Here is a 16,234-nt window from a genome sequence, read left to right as displayed (position 1 = left end):
GACAAAGTCGAATGTAAAACAGTTGAGACATCTCTTTTACTGGCTCAGTTCGGTATCAAGTTTCTGTAAGTAGTCTTACATAAACTTAATTGAGTAGTAACATGCAGAACAGGAGAACAGCTACCTTGTTTGTTGGATTAGAAACAGAACTGAATCTTAACTCAGTCTTCTTGTTAATATAGAGTCACTTAGGTAGAAGATTTGCCACACTTCAAGACTGGAAGTTAGCTTTGAAAGCACATGCTTGAGGAAAATTTGTGGCCCTTAGAGGAAATGATTCTCCTGTCAAGAGTCACAACCCTGGTCCTCACTTCTTTCAGAGTCAGAAGGAAGCAGTGGACAGATGAGGTATGTAAGTATGATGCCAAACCATTGTTTTACTTTATGAAATAAAAAGTGAGAGGGATTAAATGTAACTAAAAGGAAGCTAATATATACAAGGTAAAACAAATGAACTGGCAGCAATGCCAAGTGTGAGGGTTGCCATCTTTTTAACAATAAGAAGGAAAAAAGTGTACAGCACTTAACAGGATTTTAGAAACTTATTGGTGCTTCAAATGCATCTCTACTAATATAGCCTTCAGTGTCATGTTACTAATTGTCTTCCTTATGAAAGATCTGAAGGTCTTGGTTTGGAGGAGAATGTAGCAAAATATATTTTTTCTGTATGTAAAAGTTTTCTTGATTAAGTATTGAGAGGGTCTTCAGATCCAACAGCCAGTTGGAGAAATACCTTCACGAAATATAAAATAAAAGGTGTTTCCGTATGTATGTTGCTTGGGAAGGGAGAGCATTTTTGGAGCTTTCCACAGTCAGAAAGGAGAAGGTTGGGTCTTGAAAAGCTTTGAAGTGGATGAAAAGCAAGTGGCCAATCAGCAGGATACAAAAAGAAGCCTTTTGCTACCCACTACCCTCTTTACCTGCTTTTAACTGAACAGCAACAAAACAGCTTTTTATTCCCCTTAAGAGGGTTAATGGGAGCTATAAGGTTATACGAAGTCATATCACTGTGACTGGGGGGGAAGCTGTGTTTTCTCTTAATTCATGATGTGTAATTTTTTTTACTTAAATAGAAATGGTAGAATAATGCCTCTGTCATGCTATTGGCAGCATTTCTTGCCTTCTGAGATAGCTGGATGGCTTGCAGCTCTTAAATTCATTATAGCAGTAATTTATTCCTGAGTAAAATACATGGAATTATAATACTACTTTACTATAGAAGTTACTTTTACTCCTAGCTTCTGTTGTGCTTCCACTAACAATTTGCATGACTGTATTAACAGTTTTCTTTTGAGCTCTGTTGCAGCTTAAGATTTTGCTCTCATCAAATGTGAATGCAATTTCTTCAAAGTACAGTAGGAGAGGATCGGAGTATATTTTTCTGTAAGCGAGTGCTTGACTTTTTTAATATTCTGTAACGTTTATCTTGATCCTGAAATTTAGGGACTTAAGCACTTCACAGAACCAACCACATCTCTTTCAAGCACAGGCAAGTTGCTAATGAATACCGGTCTTGACTTTCCATGCAGCAGTAGGGGTTCACAAGTAAGTCTGAAGATGTAGTTAGAGAATGCAAAACATCTCTACCGCTCTCTATGCTTTCAGGACTCGTTACACTTCTGGTCCAACTTGCAGTGCTGTCTGAACTGCTCTAAACTGGCCATACTGAATCACAGAATCGTCTAGGTTGGAAGAGACCTCCAAGATCACCTAGTCCAACCTCTGACCTAACACTAACAAGTCCTCCACTAAACCATATCACTAAGGGCTACATCTAAACATCTTTTAAAGACCTCCAGGGATGGCGACTCAACCACCTCCCTGGGCAGCCCATTCCAATGCCTAACAACCCTTTCAGTAAAGAAGTTCTTCCTAACATCCAACCTAAACCTCCCCTGGCGCAACTTTAGCCCATTCCCCCTCGTCCTGTCACCAGGCACGTGGGAGAATAGACCAACCCCCACCTTGCTACAGCCTCCTTTAAGGTACCTGTAGAGTGCAATAAGGTTGCCCCTGAGCCTCCTCTTCTCCAGGCTGAACAACCCCAGCTCCCTCAGCCGCCCCTCGTAAGACTTGTTCTCCGGACCCCTCACCAGCTTCGTTGCCCTTTTCTGGACTCGCTTGAGCACCTCCATGTCCTTCTTGTAGGGAGGGGCCCAAAACTGAACACAGTACTCGAGGTGCGGCCTCACCAGAGCCGAGTACAGGGGGACAATCACGTCCCTAGCCCTGCTGGCCACACTGTTTGTTATGCAAGCCAGGATGCTGTTGGCCTTCTTGGCCACCTGAGCACACTGCTGGCTCATATTCAGCTGCCTGTCAACCAATACTCCCAGGTCCTTCTCTGCCAGGCAGCTTTCTAACCACTCATTGCCCAGCCTGTAGTGCTGCTTGAGGTTCTTGTGCCCCAGGTGCAGGACCCGGCAGTTGGCTTTACTGAACTTCATCCAGTTGCCCTCAGCCCATCGCTCCAGCCTATCCAGATCCTCCTGCAGAGCCTTCCTTCCCTCGAGCAGATCGACACACACACCTAGCTTGGTGTCATCTGCAAACTTACTGAGGGTGCGCTCAATGCTGTCTCTATCTACTAGGCTGTTTTAAATTTTGCCTAATACACTTCCCATTTTCACAAGAGTCTTTAGGCAAGAGGTGTTATACTCCTTTTTCTTGTGGGAACCTGTCCTGGATCAGCTGAGGAGGAAGAATTACGGTCAGTAGCTGTTCTCTAGCACTAAAAAGGAAGGAGAAACTTAGATCATTTGAGTTTGTAGGAACTAAGCATGTTCATGCAGAAATTCAAGTTGGTGGTATTAGTCAAAATGATCGCAATTTTCTATGTTTTAACTTCTAGTGTATCTGTTTCTAAATTTCAACAAGGACATGTTTGTTGAGAATATTTGCACTTACTGTTGGGCATTGACTACATTTGTTAATATTTCAGTTTGGTGACCTGTCGCCAGCCCCAAATTTTTCACGTATATCCAAGTTGCTGTAACAGCTATACTGAGGAGTCAGGCATACTTTTCAACTTTTTATGATATCCTAATGGAGATATTCAGCTTGTTTACTCTCCTGATGAGCTACAAAATGTTGGATTTTGTCTCTCAATATCAGTGCTTTTTTCTGCTCAGTTCTTACCTCCCTCAGATGATTATAATTTAGCTGAGGTTCTGTTAAATGATCCTTGAAGATGAGGACTCTGCTGGCTAAAAAACAAAAAGCATTTCCCTAGACGTCTACCTGGCTGTATGCACTGGATTTTACTCCTGCTATTCATATGAACTGGTCTCTCTAATCTTCATTCAGCTGTTTTATTTTATGTTCACAGTATCATGGGGATTAATGTGTACTTGCAGGAGTCTTAACCTGTAATCTTGGAGGGTTCCTCATTTCTTCTTTCAGTCTAAGCTTTTGCTGGGTTTGATTGAAGTGCATTTTCCCTTTATCACAGTAGATCTGAATTGCGTGCAGGCACTTCTTTTGGCTTTCTTCATGTAAAGGTATGCCAGTGATGATGTTTGTAGAGTCATTTTATGCAGCTGTGAGGAATGGGAATTACAAGCCTTTATAGCAAGTTGTCACTGTTTTTCTGGGCAAGTGCCCTTTAAGACATATACCATATATCTTCCCATCAGTGTTACTGTGTTTCATTGAATCAGTTGAAACTAACCCAAGTTCAAACTCACTAGTTTTACTTGCTGCTTTTACTAAAACTCAGGCCAGTTCTTATTTTGCTGTGTTCATGGATCGCAACCTGTCAGTCCCTTCTGTTTGGATTGCAGAGGTTCAGAGAATGACCTATAGTCAGTCAGTCTTAGCACAGCAAATCATGACAGACAGCTGTCTGTTATTCCTTGCTGTGAGTCATCCAAAATGAGTCAACTTCTGTATATCAAAGCCTGCTTCACAAGAAGTGTACTAATGAAAGAAGATTAATGAACATCCTTCAGATGTTGGAGATACTAGTGAAGAATATTTCCAGCATTGTTACTTGGAACTCTGCTGTGATTTTTACTAAACTTCATGCTTTTGAGGACATCACTAGAAAAACTATGAGTGTAGACTATAAGTTTTTGAACTATTCAGGAGAAGGTGGAGGATAGAAAGGATTTAGAAACAGATGTGCAGGGTGGGATACTAGCAAGTCAACAATTTAAAGGAAAATAATTGCAGAAAATGTCCTTCTAGATTTTGATGAATGGAAATTGAAAGAAAGTGCTTAAATTTTCTTGTCTCAGAACTAGAAAATGCTATATGTAGCATGGAGACGTATGAGCGTAGAACTGTTAGCAAACTGAAAGACAAAGGGTCTATCAGAGTTCATAATTTGTACAAGGTGAAAGAACCGTACAATACATTAGCTGAATTATGGATATAATGTAATTACCTGTTGTCATGTAAATGAAGTGGTATTATTGGAAGTGGTGGCAAAGGACACAGACAAAGTCAGATCAGTGATTAAAATAGATGTATTATTTATGGTCTTGCCACTTAATTACATATTTCTTCTAATGGAAATGCCCTTTTGTTTGTATTTCTGCCTTGAATCTTTTATTTTGTCTTTCTCTTCTTCTGGGCTCACTTTTTCAGAGTGGATGTCCAAAGAGATGCTTAGTTCACCCATGAGTTTTTCAATTTCCACCGTCTTTAAACATTATGGGGTTTGCATATGCACTGGGAAAAAAAAAAAACTAACGATCTATTGAGCTGAAACAGCAAGATATTAATTGACAATGTATTACAGAAGACATCAGCTGAAGACAACTTAGTTAACACATAAAAACAATGTTTGCAATTGTATGGGTATTTTTTGCATATGCAGCAGCGTTTTTATTAGAGTTGTGTGTTTCTAACTGAAGGTTAAGCTTTAATGGACCACATGAAGAAAAACATGTCTTGACCACCCCTCCTAACTATATCATGGATCTAAGCTGACTTGTCCAGTTCCATCAAACAGTGCTGAGATCCAGACAGAAACCATGGCCCACATCAGCTGTCTGCAATGCATGCTAGTACATAAGAGGTTGTTAACGTCTACAGTATTTATATACGGATGATTCTCAATGGGGAAAGAAATATAAATTTTGAATTACTCTCTTGTCCTAGACTGCCTACAAATGTTAGCAGTTGCTTTCAATTCTTCTTTTGCAGAACATCCTAATTATTTATTCCAGCCCAAGTGATGTAGTGTTTCTTACTGTTTTTGTGCATCTTTGATTACTTTTAAGAAATCTATAAGACAACATGGTGGGCAAAGAGATCGGCTACAAATTGTAAATCAGGAGAACTGAGTTAGACGTAGTATGTTCTCACTGCTACCTATGTGCTAAGGAATGATCACTCAGTCTTTTTACCCCTTTCGCAGTTTGTGTGACTTGAATACAACTTAAGCTGCTTTGGGCCAGGATGATTTCTTGCTGAGGTTGTACAATACATAAAATAATAGAATCCGAACTTGTTCAGGTCTTCAGCTACTATTTTAAAATCAAATATTATTACTTCCATTATATTGCGTTTAATTTCTAATAACAACGCAGTAACATTTTGCTAGACTGTTGGTAGCCGTTTTATTATGTTTAATTTAATTACTGAAAGCGCATGTATTCACTGCTGTGGCAAAGAAATTTTTTTGATCTACAAAAATAGAATACAGATTGGAACAGAGTCCTTCATTCAAATTGTAGACCACTTACTGTTTTTTAACTGTTATCTCACTACTGGAAACTACAGTCTCCTATAATTTGTGTCTGACCCTTTTTGTCTCATCTACATGGTCCATGGAACGTGGATTATATTTTATGTAACTATAAAATGACAAGCAGTGTTGCTTGATTAATAATAATATCTCCAATGTGTATAATAGTCTCTTTCTCTTCCTTCATAGTAGATAGGCCAGCAAAAGTGATCTAGTTTTGTTTTTAAATAGTCTGATTTTAAAAGAGAATATAAACACATTACTATTAGAAAAGTTGAAATCTTGGCCAAGAATAGGTCTTGCAAACAAATTAAAGCCAGAATTGCCAGCTTACTACAGAATTTAACTTTTATGGCTAAAAGCTCATTTTAGTTGTTGGTTTTCAGGTTGAAGAGCTAGGTTTTGGGTATGTCTTCATTCAGTTCCAGTCCTAAGTAAACCAGTACAAAGCTGCTTTGCTGTTGCAGAATATTTTCTGTAGACCGTTAATATCTTCTGGAAAGGTTCAGCATAGTCTGTTGTTATAGTTGCACAATCATTGAGGTTGCCAGTGATCACGTGCTTTTGTTTGTGAAAACATCCCAGGGTGATTTGTTTAAAAAAAAAAAAAAATCCTCTGAAAATTCCTCAAAATCCAGATGAGTTGAAGTAGCAGCTTGTAAATCACTAGAAGACTGACAACTTGCTCTGAGAAAATTATCGTGTTGTATGTAGTTAACTTTTCTAATGTGTAGAGAGAAAGGAAGATACTTTCCTCCCTGAAGTAGGTAACTAAGATTTGTAAGACTCCAGTTCCTGTGCTGGTGGTACCTGTAGCGCTCTGAATCACTTTAGAGGTAGCTACTACAAATAGTTCCAGTCATACCTGAGTAACCTTCATTCCCCAGCAGCAGGAGACGTGGCAGACGTTTCAGTTTAGAAGTTTCTGTCAGAATTTCTTGAAGAAAATAACCAAGACAACTGTCTGGGAAATTTCTCTCAGTATTTGAGTTGTGCTTAAGTGTGGGTTATAGAAAAAGGGAACTGTTTTATCTTCTGGATCCCTTGCAGCTGAGGCCAAAACTACATGCTCCCCAGCAGAAAACAGATCTCTGCTTTACACTTGCTGGAGTCATGTCTGGTTCAGGCAGAGAAATCCTGGGCAGGAACTCAAGATGTTTTGCAGAATTTGTTACTTGGCAATTTATTTTTTTTTTATTTATTTATTTTAGCAAAAGCAGTCAGTAACACTAACTTGACAACTAAATTGCTACTATATAACTTCATATTAACCTATGCAATTCAGAGTTGTAAAAAGGAATGCTCTTACCATTTTAGTTAAAGGAATTACAGCCATGATTAATGTCAAGTGGAAAAGAATTATTCTGAAAGCAAGTTAAAGTTGCACAGAATAACCATGAGAAAAGTCATATTGGAAAACAGACATGTAGAGCATGAAAAACATAAGCTGGAACTCCAGCTGAAAAAATCAAGGGAGGAAAAATCTAAACTTACCTTCTTAATTAAAAGGTATTCATATGTATCAACTGATTTTTGTCTTGCTTATCCAGACTTCTTTACCCGCTGTCAGTCTCAAAGGAGTTACTTTTGATTAGCACAGTTGTACCTGAGAATTTGGGCATCAAGATTCAGTATTCAGTATTGCCAGCTGGCTCAATCATGATTCTTGTTTTACCTGGTGCTTTCTGTAAATCCCACCTGCAAGAACCGTAAAAACTAATAGTTTTTGATATTTAAAGTTTATAGCCCTGGTGGTTGCTGTAAAAAGTTTGAATACTTGAAGCAAAGTCCCCCAGAGATTTGAAAATTGAAAAGCAAATAAAAACAAACCAGTCTTTACTGTGTGTCAAGGTTTGTAGTTCAAACCACCTAGGTTTAGGTTTTGATGGATCTATGAAAAGGTTTTTGGTGAGAGAGGAGGTGGGAGATGGGACCGTATATAGGATGATGCATGAAGAAGTGTGCGTTACTTTAATTTCCTTTATGGTGAGTCTGAACTTCAAATCAATTCTCCTTTGGACTTCACAGACAACTGTTTCAAAGCTACCAGCCTGAAAAGTAAGGTTGAAAATCAGAAACACTTGAACGTGACAAAGAAGAGAAGGGGAAAGAATGCGAGTTATAGTTATGGTAATAGTGTTTTGGAGAAGTGTCTGAAGTCTCAAAAAGACAAAAAATCAAAAGGACAAGTCTGTATGTAATGGTTAACAGATACAATGAGCATTTGAAAGGAGATACTTTATAATAATTTTAGAGACTCTGGGAGTCTCCGAATTACCTAAAATATTGTCCACTTTATGGTCAGTATTTTCTTTACATACATTGCTATTTTTGTTTTTCTCACATAGATATGCTTATTTTCTGCATCACAGAAATTAAATTACATATCTAAATTTTAAATCCTAATTGGTGGGTTACTATGATAGTTGTACAGAGAAAATTTACATGTTGATTTCTAAGTTTCTTTCCCAAAGAGAAGTCAACTTAGGACTGCGATCAGAAAACAAGTTTAGGGTTGGATCAACCAGAATCCTAAACTTTCTCCTACCAACAAAAGCAAGACAAAATGCAGTCACTAAAAATTGAAGATCAGCTTCATTTAAACAGAAAATAAGGTGTAAACTTTTAATAATGAAAGTCATTGAGTGTTGGTGGAGATGGGCAAGGTATGAAAGTCACAGTATTTCCAGCTAGTTCCCAGAGTTGGAAAAAACTTCTGAATACATTTATACATTCTGTATGTCAACCTAATGGAATAACTAAAAGAATTTGAACTTCTATAATGTCTGGAAATCTAGAAATTTTTATTTCTGGAACTATATCAGAAGCAGGACCTGGCTCCACCATCCCAGTTTGAAACTGGGTTTAGATGTATATTCTTCCTTATTAAGTTTTGTTTCATTTTGTCCTATCAAAAAGTAATATGTATATTTTTAAAAACTTGTCTTCTATGAGCTGACAGACACACATTAATGCTAATCCCAGAATCACAGAATCATCTAGGTTGGAAGAGACCTCCAAGATCACCTAGTCCAACCTCTGACCTAACACTAACAAGTCCTCCACTAAACCATATCACTAAGCTCTACATCTAAATGTCTCTTAAAGACCTCCAGGGATGGTGACTCAACCGCTTCCCTGGGCAGCCCATTCCAACGCCTAACAACCCTTGTCCTTCACCTCCATGTCCTTCTTGTAGGGAGGAGCCCAAAACTGAACACAGTACTCGAGGTGCGGCCTCACCAGAGCCGAGTACAGGGGGACAATCACGTCCCTAGCCCTGCTGGCCACACTGTTTGTTATGCAAGCCAGGATGCTGTTGGCCTTCTTGGCCACCTGAGCACACTGCTGGCTCATATTCAGCTGCCTGTCAACCAATACTCCCAGGTCCTTCTCTGCCAGGCAGCTTTCTAACCACTCATTGCCCAGCCTGTAGTGCTGCTTGGGGTTCTTGTGCCCCAGGTGCAGGACCCGGCAGTTGGCCTTGTTGAACTTCATAATGTTTTTTATTATGCTAATGCTTTTTAGAGGCTGTTGTGCTATGCCTTCAGTGTCAGAACATGGATGTGTCTAATCATGGCAGAGCACCGGGACAGCACACAACTTGTGAACAGTGCAGTTGTGTGTTTGTATGGACTTACAGCAAATTTTATTTCAGTGTTACACGGCCAGATGATTTAGATGAATTTCATTTATCTTCAGACATCTGAAAATTAGCAGTCTAGACACCTTGTGCAGTCCGTGGAGAGGGACAGGCATCCCCAGAGGGCAAGTTATCCTATCCTAAGGTAATTATCTAAAGTAGATGGAATGAATCACTTTGAGGCACCTGTCTCTGTCTGTTGCCTAAGGAACGTATGGGTGTCTAGACACTCAACATTTGGATACTTAAATAAGAGGAATCCCACCCTGCAAAACAGTAGCTCAAGACAGTATTGTTACTCATTTGAATTAGTTTTCAATTTTAGACTTCGTTTACCCCTCTGTTCTCCACAAACAGTTCATTAGATTCAAGTAGCTTATGAGTCTTCATCACCCGCTGAAACTTGGAGATTTTCAAGAACAGATTTGCATACAATATTTATCTACTAGTTCCCTTCATGTTTTGGATTTTATAAGATTTTGTTATGTTCAGGATTTTTTCCCAAATTGATTTTATAATCTGCTATTTCAGCAAATGTTAACAGCAAGCTTCATTTTCTGATAGTGTCAGCTCAATTTAAGAATCCTTGTGGATCTGTGAAAGTGTTCATTGAATCAGTGTTCTCAGAAATCAAGATGGAGCTCTCAGAGGTTTTATGCTGATTTCTACACACTACAGTATATAACTCTTACTCAAATTTATAGTTGCAGTGAGTGGGGGACTCTATCAACGTAATGATATCACAGATGTCTCAGGCATACCTATATGTTAAGCCATTTTAAAATGTACTGTTTTATAAAAAAGCCTATGCTTATCCTATTAAGTGTTTTCAGGGTGTAGTGTCCAATTTTTCAGCTGCTGGTTACATATTTTATTGCACAGAGACGTGCAATGGTGGATGACCAGGATTCCATTCAACCTTTTTTATTATCTTGACTGTTTTCTACTTAAAGATGAAATTTGAAGCTCGTGTGATGTCAGAAATAACAGTATTGCCTGAATTTATATTCTATATTGCACTTGAAGTACAACAGAGAGGAAGAGTTGGATTCAATGAAATTTGATCCTATAAACAGGCATAATGATGCAGAGTCTTCTGGGAAAGTATTTAAAATATTAAATTACTTGGATGTCAGGCTGTTTCCTGAAATTCTGAGTTTTTTTCAGCCCTTCATGATTATTATGGAATTTGCATTGACAAGAACTCAGTAACAATGTCTGATAGAATAACATAAACTTTGATATGGTTTATAATACTGAGAGATTTTGTCAGAGAGATTCCAGCTAATGGGCTGCTGTGTGTCAGTATGGTACTTCTGATTTCGGTGAGCTGCCACAGGTTTAACCTCTTGAGGACATGCCAAAACTCAGAGGTAGGGTATTTTGGCTTTTATTGCATGGTACCTATCAAAATTGTACTTCTACATCATTGTTTATCTAATTGAATGGATGAATGGCCCTTTATCATACCTAAATACTTCACAGTCTTGAGAATTAAATGAGTTGGTATCATTATTAATCATTATATTCATTCTGTAGATGGAAGACTATGGGAAACTGCAGGTCACCATGGAACTTTTCACTGAAGCGGGAAATAACACAGAGATACATTATTTAACTAGCGAATAATCACCGTATCCATGTTGTCTCAAAAGCAGATGCACCTCTGATCAAGCTTTTACTATTTTTTTTTTTTAAAGTTTTTTTAAACATACCTACCCTAGTAGTACTTTCCTGTGCTTTGTACATGTGGCTCGGAAGGAATGCAGAGATGGTCTAATAATGAGCATGCTTGGCACCTTGTTTATTACTTTGCTGTGGAGATCAACTCATCTAAAAGGGCAGCTGTGAATTGATTCTCCAGACCTTTATTTGTATGATGTGGCTTTATTGCTGAATCATCATAATGGCAGCGTAATATCATGGTTAGCTGCAAAGCTTCAATGTAAATTCTCAACCCAAAAGTATATTAGTCCCATTATAACCTCAAAGTCTCGTCTATGGGAAAGGTGTTAAGAGATCAACTCCAATTAAATGCATTTTCAAGTATCTGATCATACCATGTATTCCTGAGCTCACTGATGCAGAGGACAGTGCTAGATCAGACTAACAGTGGAAACAGCAAAACTCTACTGCAGTGAACTCTAACTTTACTGCAATTTGCTACTATTTAGAGCATTTTATTAAGATTTGTGCAATTACAATTACTCTTCACGAAAGGCTGGTCCCCCACTGTGCTACATCCTAAACTGATAAATCTTGAAATACATTTATCAAGTCTGAGAGAATATAGTACCATTTCTTAAAAGTTTAAAGAAAATCATGGAAGTGCAAATCTATCCTTCCCTTAGTATTTCGGTTTTAACGCTAATGTTCTCAATAACCTGGCCTTCATTTCTTGAGTTTCACTTAGCCCTAACAGAAATAAATATTTTTAACAGCTGAAATTCTACAAATTCCTCGTCCTCCACATACTTTTATATAGGCAGTTAAAGACCACTTTTCCCTTCACAAGCATGGCTTCTTAGATAACAGAATTCTGAGAATGTTTCGCCCATCAGATACTTTAGGCACATTCACTGTTAAATGCAAGATTTACGTCCAACATATTTAAAGATGAAAATCATTGTCAGATAGTTGCTTTCCTCACTCTAACCGTGTATTTACACCAAGCATAACTCTGTTGTCATGGCTGCTTAGTCAGCTCATTAAAAATAACATTTCATTTGTCTCCAACTACCCTCTGTATGGACCCTTTTAAAGCAAATGTGTGTAGACATTGTAAAATGAATCCAGCTGAGCCTGTATCAATTTAACAGCTCCACATTAAAAGACATGCTATCTGTCTGATAATTAATCCTTCCAAGCTGTTCAGGGCAAATCTTCTCAATTGTAAGGAAGTCCTTCTACCTAAGGATTCTTATTCAGTCTCTGAACTTCAGAGGTAAAGGCCTGATTTAATTACAAAGACTTCCTACTCACTTAGAAGTGAAACTTATTCTGTAATACCTGGAGAGTAATGGATCCAAGAGGATAGTGACTTTTTTGTGTCTTACTAGATAGCAAAGTTCTTCCATGCAGCTGTTTTTGAAGGAGTGACAAGCTTGCTTTGGTTTTCCTTTGTTGTTTGTACTGGGAACAGATGCAGAACTCTAGAAATCCCAAAGCCATATAAAAATATTCTCCTTTAAATTGCTATTATTAGTTCTATTAAACCCTAGTAACCACAACTATAGATCTGCTGTGCAATTCCTAAGTCTCAGCTGCATCTTGGTACTTCTGTTTTGTTTTTGAGGATACAGTGTATAAAAATGTGCCTACAAGCAGACCTTTCCCCACTAAGACCATACCTGCCTGTAGAGGCAAGATGACACCTGAATACTCTTTAGTTTTTGACCAATGTCCTTCAAGATAAGCAGCAATAATAAAGTTGTGAGATATGGCAATTTGTGTGAAGTGAGGGGAGAAGTAGCTCCACACAAGTATGTTTAATAGTATTAAGTACTCTACCTGTGAGTGACATCTTGATGCATTCTGCCAACTAATCTCACACTCTTAATTTCCTTCTTCCATGTTGGTTCAACTTACAACTGTATGAATTCACTGGCTTTAAAATTCATTTGCATTCACTGCACCTTAAGCAACCCTTCAAAATTCACGTGTGTGTACTGTGCGTCCCTCTTCAAACTGTGGGTGATAATGTTCCAAAAATACTTGAGCACAGACCATGTTTTAAACAGCATACACTTACGCCAGTTCTGTGTTATGTCAACATAAGCTGGCATGCATCACCACATTCCTTTTCCTTTACAGCATGCCCCCTCTGCTCCCAGAAGGGGACAATGTATTTCTTACTGCTTTATTGTCTCCTAAATGCACTCACTGTCACCCTTGTTTCAGGAGGTGTTCGTTAAGGTATTGTACCCCACCCCACCCTTTCTTTGTTAACATTATCCAGAAGGAGACGTCGGGTAAGTTCAAAGGAACAGTCCAAAATTCTCTACCCTAAAGGGGATGAGGCGGAAGACAGAGCAGAACACTAAGAACATGCTAAAAGCTAGTCTTGCTGTTCATCAACTTTCACGATACTGACCTCCACCTCATCAGTCCTTCACCCGATTTATTCTAGCTTAGGGGAATACCTATGATGTCAATGGCACCGCACTTTCCAAACACACCCACACCACAGAACAAGAACATTCCAACACATTTGTTTGCCATGGGAAAGGCCATCTGAGTAGTATTTGAAAAAAAGCAGTGTAGCAAGCAACTGTTAATAAATGTAGGTTTGTCCAGGTATAGGTAAAAGCACGCTTTCCCTTCAGATTCTACTCCGGCTGTGTGGTAACTGATGTGAAAGGCATGAACTAATTTGAACTGGCCATAAACTTTACTTTTATCAGTCACTGCAGCAGCTAGCCTGGATTATAACATAAACTATAATTCGTGTTCCAGATGCAGCCTTGGACTTTACAGAAACCACTAGAACTTTCAACTCTAAATAGTAGGCAGATGGAAGCTTCTGTCTGCCAAAAGCTCATGAGTCGACTCACATTCTCAACCAGAATTTTGTTCTGTTCCCAACCTCGTCTCCACAACACAAGGCTGCTGCTTGCAGTTTTCCTCATTAAAAACAAAAACTACCAACAACAAAAAAACAACTGTGCAAAGTCATAAAGATGTTCTGATGCTTGGAAACTTCTGTTAGTACACTTTCCTCAAAAGTCAAAACATAAATGATTGCCAGGGTCAGAGCACAACTTAAAAAAAGAGACTGTGTAGTCTTTGGTACTGGTAAAAATAAACAGCAATCCAGCTCTAATACTTGCTACTTCCTAGAAAAGGTGCTCATTTTCACTAAGCAAGCAGTAACTACTCTTGCACAGATCTTTAAATCTAATACAGATCAATTCATTTAAACGACTATGCTTTTCATGGACTTTGCCAAGAATTGTGCAACTGATGTGGAAGAGATGGATCCTGAACCATCTCTTCAACACCATCTTCAACATTTCAGAAGTTAAACTTCTTCACTGTGTTTATTAAGCATTTTTTTCCAATCCATGTAGTGTATTATACCGAATACTTCACAAAATTCATACTAATAAAAGCAATTATTGATTAGTTACACATTTAATTTGGACCATGACTTGACTATTTACACTGAAAATACAATGTACCTCATAGTTGTCACACAAAAGTTAGATGAACTGAGCACCTATCCCTTTTACCAAACTGCACTAGGCAAATAATAGAAACAAGTAGATTAAGAACAAGATGCTCTTTTTCCTGATCTGTAGAAATAACATTTTGAGTAAGACACTGCAGTTTTAAGAGCCTTTTTTCTACCAGTTTCAAGAGACTATATGCATGCTGTGTGTTTCCCGATGGAGTAGTTTCAGAATTAAGGGTATTTTGTCCTGCAAATAATCCTTTCCACATTTTTCAAAGATGTAGTTGGTATGTATTGTTCTTAAGAGTTATACTCTTCTCTAGCAGAAATCAGGGCATCCAAAGTAATTTCACCTCATCTAATCTGCAACTAGTTACAAAAACAACAACAAATAGCTGTGCATGAAGACTTCCTTAAGAACACGGTAATTAGACTGAAGACTGGGCAAGAATACAAGGCTTATTTATGCTACTCAGTCTACATGTGCCAGTTTGTCCTTCTCCAGGAAAGTTTGGTGAAAGTTAGTGGCAGGTTCTGATTCTATTCTACAAGTTTTAACTAAGAATTGTTTTACTTGCACCTCCTATATAGCATCGTGTTTGTCTAACCTCTACAGTACATTTATAGTTAGAAATTAGGACTGTGCTTACAGCTCCTGGGTTCAGCTTCGCAGCACTTAGAATTGAGTGCATTTTGTATGCAGTAACCTACAACTAAAACAGAAGGCAGTATTACATGGCCATGCACCACTTAACTGATCAGCTGAAACAAACAGCTGAACATGAAGGAACAAGAAGTGTATTTTCCACGTTTACTATCCCCTAAGAGTTATGAACTTGAACTTTATAATGTAGGACAAACACTTAATGATCATCTCTGAGAAATGACATGAAGCAAAAGTGAGTATTGCTGCTCCTGTAGATGTAGCACTGGTTATATTCCTCTACAAATAGAAAAGGAGATACAGAATAGCCTTCAATTTATGAAAGCTGATGGGACTGGGAAGTAGCACGTTCTACAAAAAACTTCAGGAGACCCAAAGATGGAACTATCACCACTATTACACAGAAGTCAGTTACATCAGAAGCAGCCAGCTCCCTTACCTCAAACTGCCTTACTGTACTTCATACTTTCCTTTCTCTCTTAGTTGAGCTGGAATCCAGTCTCATGTTTACTACTAGCTGTGTGCTGCTCTATCAAAATGCAGACAGCAAGTGTTCAAGTGTAGACAAAATTTTGGTAGCAATTCAAATAACTTATGGATATGATCTGGTTTACAGTACCTTAGTATACTGGACTACACACTGTACACATCTCATACAGCATCCTCAGTTAGCTACCACCTGAAAAAAGTTGAAGGAATCTAAGTTGGAAGTGTTAAGAGAGGATGCCATTTTTAGCTGCAGGTTAGGAAGCCTGTCTTTCACAGCAAATTGCCAGCAAAAACAGGAAGAACCACACCCACTCCCCTAGTCACAGGGCTTGTAAAGTGCACAACTGCAAACGATTTTCCCCCTCAAAGCAAGATGTTTTAAGATCTGAAGTTGTTTCTCATGTTCCATTTTAATCTTCTGTTATGCAGAAGAGATTATGCAGCCAACAGAACTTCCAGCACTGACCAAAAGTCAAGAAAGTGTTTTGCCATTACAAACATACCACCTTTTGACAGTTAAATCATAAGTACCAATGAGGAAACAAAATTTCACTAGGGACAAAGTTCTAC

The sequence above is a fragment of the Anser anser genome (genome assembly GCF_964211835.1).
Source record: "Anser anser genome assembly, chromosome: 5".
NCBI classification, from domain to species: Eukaryota; Metazoa; Chordata; class Aves; order Anseriformes; family Anatidae; genus Anser; species Anser anser.
Note: the sequence above shows the minus strand (reverse complement) of the source record.